At 48.4% G+C, this 4800-nt stretch overlaps 1 pseudogene; it reads left to right on the plus strand.

The window, feature by feature from the left end:
• Positions 1-3007: 3007 nt before the first annotated feature.
• Positions 3008-4308, plus strand: LOC109264497 (heterogeneous nuclear ribonucleoprotein A1-like; annotated as a pseudogene).
• The last annotated feature ends 492 nt before the right edge of the window (positions 4309-4800 follow it).

Raw genomic sequence — 4800 nt, forward strand, 5'->3', positions numbered from 1 at the left:
CTATAACTGGGTGAAATTGTAACTCTTGCAGTTTGATATTTTAGTGATTTGCACTAGAGCCAGACAGGTGTTTGAGTTTTTTATTTTTGTTCTTATTTTTTTTCCAGCTAGGCCTTAACCACTTATTTTCAGACATATTATGGAAAATAACTTCTAGGTAACATGGAACATCCTAGACTTAAATTTTTCAATCATTACAGAACAGGTATGAGCTCTTTCTTCTTCTGTCCCTCCAGGCCCAAGAGCCTGGATGCAAAGCCCATTCTCTCTTGCTAAGGTGGGAATGTGGAGGCATTGATCTAAGCTTAACCCAGTAAAAAGGCAACATAAATATATTTAAACATTTTACAAAGACTAAAGTTGCGACTTATGGTTTCCTAACCCACATCAGGAATGGTCTGGACTAGAGGAGGTCAGAATGGTGAGAGTCAGAGGAGAAAGTCAAGGGTGACTACCTCTTCTCTCCCTCCTCTGGACTCATGTCCTCCTGCGCTGTCATCCCTATACTTGGAAACAGAGGCCACAGAAGTCAGCATGCATAGTCATAAAGTGTAGGGGCTTCCGCATCCTAGTCATGGGCCCAGGAAATTTCGTACAGTTCATTCTGACTCAGCACATCAACACTCAGACAAGTCAATTCTTTCTCCAGTTGAGTCAAAGAGCAAAGGACATGTGAACAGAGGACAAGTTAATAAAGATTTACGTATTTACAACTGGGGATAGATAAGAGCTCATTGAGGCAAATGGGAAAGGGACAGCTACAGGCAGCAGTGGGTGTCTTGCTGCTTCTGACCCAGACCTTGGATCTGCCAGGCTAACAGTCAAAGCCAGGGAGGGCTTGATTAACGATACGTACAGAGCTCTTTCCTACTTGAGTCTGGCGGAACTTCTCAAGTCTAGTGTGTTGACACGTGGCTGGCCTCGTCTGCTCCATTCCCTCTAACACTTGCATATACACACACTCTGAGGTGTTCAACCTCCAGCTTACTTTAGGAAGACAAGGAGAGGTTAGGTTTGTTTCACATAGCCAAAAGATATTGAGCCTCTGACCAGCAAAGCAAGGTCCATTCATGGGGTATTGTGGTGGCCTGCCATTCCTAGAGGAAACCTTTCCTGCTTAGTTGCTGAGATCCCGGATCTTGCACTAGAGGAATACGAATGGAGGCCTAACAGCTGTCTCCAGTGAAGCCCTGGGCTGGTGATATGGGTGGCCTAAAAGCAAGACAACTGCTTGCTGTGCTCATATCAGAGGCACAGTCACTCTGACCTAAAGTATTTCCAAGCACAGGTACTTTCTCAGTAATGCTGGCTCCCCCAAAGTCAAAGGGGGTACCCTGAATGGATGGATCGCTGGCATTCTGACAGAATGTGAGACTGGAAGTGTCCCCCTAAAACTGTAGGGTTTGGTGTGCTCTGAACACAAACCCCACACACGTTCCAAATATTGGTGGGAATGGTAGTGTTTCCAGACACAGATATCATATCGGCCCCTCCTCTTACATCACTTGTTCTCCGGACAAGGGGGCCCCAGGTGTTCTGACAGAGACAGGAATACAGGGGCCTCCAGTCATAGGTACAAATCTGTCAATTCCCACTGTACCGTGAGTGCTCTGGACAGGTGGGCCTTAGGTACTGTGAATGAAGACGGGAGCAGAAGTAGCTTCAAGCCCAGGTGTGGTGCCATCCCCCCATTCTGCAACACCTGTGCTCTGAACAGGTAGGCCCCAGGGGCTCTGACTACAGGCAGGAACAATACTGGCTGTAAGTGCAGGTATGGCACCAGGCCCTGCATTGCAGTACACATGCAGTGGTCAGAGAGCCCCAAGATGTTCTGGGAAAAAGGCAGAAGTATCTCCAAACACTGATATGCTATTGGCCCTTCTGCCTACAGATGTGTTCTAATCAGAAGGGCCTCAGGTGATGTGACCACAAGGAGTAACTGTCTCCTGGCACATGTCTCTTCTCAGCAGTGCTGTCTCCTCTGGTAGTAGCAGGAGTGCTCTGGATGGTCATGGATTGATGAGAAGGAAGACCCAAGCACCTGACCACTGGCAGGAAGGAAGGTGTCTCCTAAGACAGGTTTGTTTCCATAGAGCTGGCCTCTCCAGCTGCAACCGGGCCATGACTTTGGTGCTCGGTTAGGCCTTCGCCAACACCAGGGTATCACAAAAGGCCAGCTGAGTACCGACAGGGATGCCAAAGATCTAACAGAGGGAGGTCAAACTGACAAAAACTGATAGGGCCACACTTCCACTGGGTGGCTGGGCTACAAGAGAGGCTAAGTCTGGAGCCAGTGCTGGGGCTGCAAAGATTCCAAAGGGGAGAGAGCTGTCGCAGTTGGTGGCTTTAGGCTCTAGCCTACCAGGAGAACAAATGTTGGCTGTGTGATTTCTCCCACGTCAAAGGAAAGGTGGAAGTTTGTACGTGGGTCGCTGACTGAGGGTGTAGTCAGCTGGTGAATATCAGAGCTGAAGCAGTGCTGCCACTGGGCGGGATGTTCTCGGAACAAGGAAGGGCCATAAAAAATGGAAAATGGAAAACTCTCATTGGAGATGGGGAAGATGGGGAGATGGCAGCCAGGGAAGGAGTCATGGCGTCCATATCAATTTCATCAGAGTCAAAGGTGGGTTTGGATGCTGAGTCTGCAGATGTGCTGGCTACTGGAGGGGAAGCGGCTATGGTAACAGTGAGAGAGAAGCCAGTATGTACCGGGGCACTGAGGAGAGCAGCTCCTGGCTACTGCTCAGCAGGGGCCCAAAATGGGGGTTGAGAGGTGACCCGTGGGCCAAAGAGGAGGTTGTGAGTTGGAGTGAAGCTGCTAACCATAAATGTAGATAGGCTGGGGATATCTGCTGCATACTGCAATATGCCTGGACAAGCAGGAGGAAGCTTATCTCTGAGTCTGGGGGAGACCTGAAGATGAAAGCCTGGGATAGGGACGTGGTGTCCAGATCAGCTCCACCCAGGTACAAAGCAGGCAGGCTGCCTTTCTGCCCGTGGATGCCGCCGAGTAAGCATCGTGAAAGTCTCCCCTCCCACCACCGTCATGTCTAAGTCAGAGTCTCCCAAAGAGCCTGAACAGCTGCGGAAGCTTTTCTTTGGAGGTTTGAGCTTTGAAACAACCGATGAGAGTCTGAGGAGCCATTTTGAGCAATGGGGAACGCTTACGGACTGTGTGGTAATAGATCCAAACACCAAGCGCTCCAGAGGCTTTGGGTTTGTCACGTATGCCACTGTGGAAGAGGTGGATGCAGCCATGAATGCAAGGCCACACAAGGTGCATGGAAGAGTTGTGGAACCAAAGAGGGCTGTCTCGAGAGAAGATTCTCAAAGACCTGGTGCCCACTTAACTGTGAAAAAGATTTTTGTCCGTGGCATTAAAGAAGACACTGAAGAACATCATCTAAGAGATTATTTTGAACAGTATGGGAAAATTGAAGTGATTGAAATCATGACTGACCGAGGCAGTGGCTGCTTTTGTGACCTTTGATGACCATGACTCTGTAGACAAGATTGTCATTCAAAAATACCATACTGTGAACAGCCACAACTGTGAAGTAAGGAAAGCTTTATCTTAGCAAGAGATGGCTAGTGCTTCTTCCAGCCAAAGAGGTCGAAGTGGTTCTGGGAACTTCGGTGGTGGTCGTGGAGGTGGTTTTGGTGGGAATGACAACTTTGGCCATGGAGGAAACTTCAGTGGGCGAGGTGGCTTTGGCGGCAGACGAGGTGGTGGTGGATATGGTGGCAGTGGGGATGGCTATAACGGATTTGGTAATGATAGAAGCAACTTTGGAGGTGGTGGAAGCTATAATGATTTCGGCAATTACAACAATCAATCTTCAAATTTTGGACCCATGAAAGGAGGAAATTTTGGAGGCAGAAGCTCTGGCCCCTATGGTGGTAGAGGCCAATACTTTGCCAAACCACGAAACCAAGGTGGCTATGGCGGTTCCAGCAGCAGCAGCAGCTATGGCAGTGGCAGAAGGTTTTAATTACTGCCAGGAAACAAAGCTTAGCAGGAGAGGAGAGCCAGAGAAGTGACAGGGAAGCTACAGGTTACAACAGATTTGTGAACTCAGCCAAGCACAGTGGTGGCAGGGCCTAGCTGCTACAAAGAAGACATGTTTTAGACAATACTCATGTGTATGGGCAAAAAACTCGAGGACTGTATTTGTGACTAATTGTATAACAGGTTATTTTAGTTTCTGTTCTGTGGAAAGTGTAAAGCATTCCAACAAAGGGTTTTAATGTAGATTTTTTTTTTTGCACCCATGCTGTTGATTGCTAAATGTAATAGTCTGATCATGACGCTGAATAAATGTGTCTTTAAAAAAAAAAAAAAAAAAAAAAAAAAAAAACAAAGCAGGCAGGCTGGTTGAGTCACATGTGCTGGCTGCAACAGTGGAAGTGACTGGCAAAGAGATGAGCTTGAGGGCAAAGAATGGAGAAGGGGTCCACAAGAACAAGGGAAGAGAATCCACACACATAGGAAGAGGTGACTCCATTCTGCAGGGGGAAGGCCTGGAGGGGAGGGTTGAGATGCTAGCAGGTGAGAGTATTCAGAAGTATAAAATGCTACAGCTATGACTGGGGGGAAAAGAAGGGGAGTAGGCACTGTACATCTCATTTCATAATAACTATCTGGTGTGGGGAAGGTGCAGGGAGGCAAACAGGACCTGTTGCATGGGCCAGTCAATGGCAACCAATAACACGGTTGTGGCCAGCTTCTACAAAGGAAGTGGGTGAGGGCTGGGAGCCTGCAGACCCCTGCACAGGCCAAGAGAAAGAGCAGGCAGGCTG

The sequence above is a fragment of the Panthera pardus genome, unplaced genomic scaffold, assembly GCF_024362965.1.
Source record: "Panthera pardus isolate Hobbes unplaced genomic scaffold, ASM2436296v1 HiC_scaffold_22, whole genome shotgun sequence".
In the NCBI taxonomy this organism is placed as follows: Eukaryota; Metazoa; Chordata; class Mammalia; order Carnivora; family Felidae; genus Panthera; species Panthera pardus.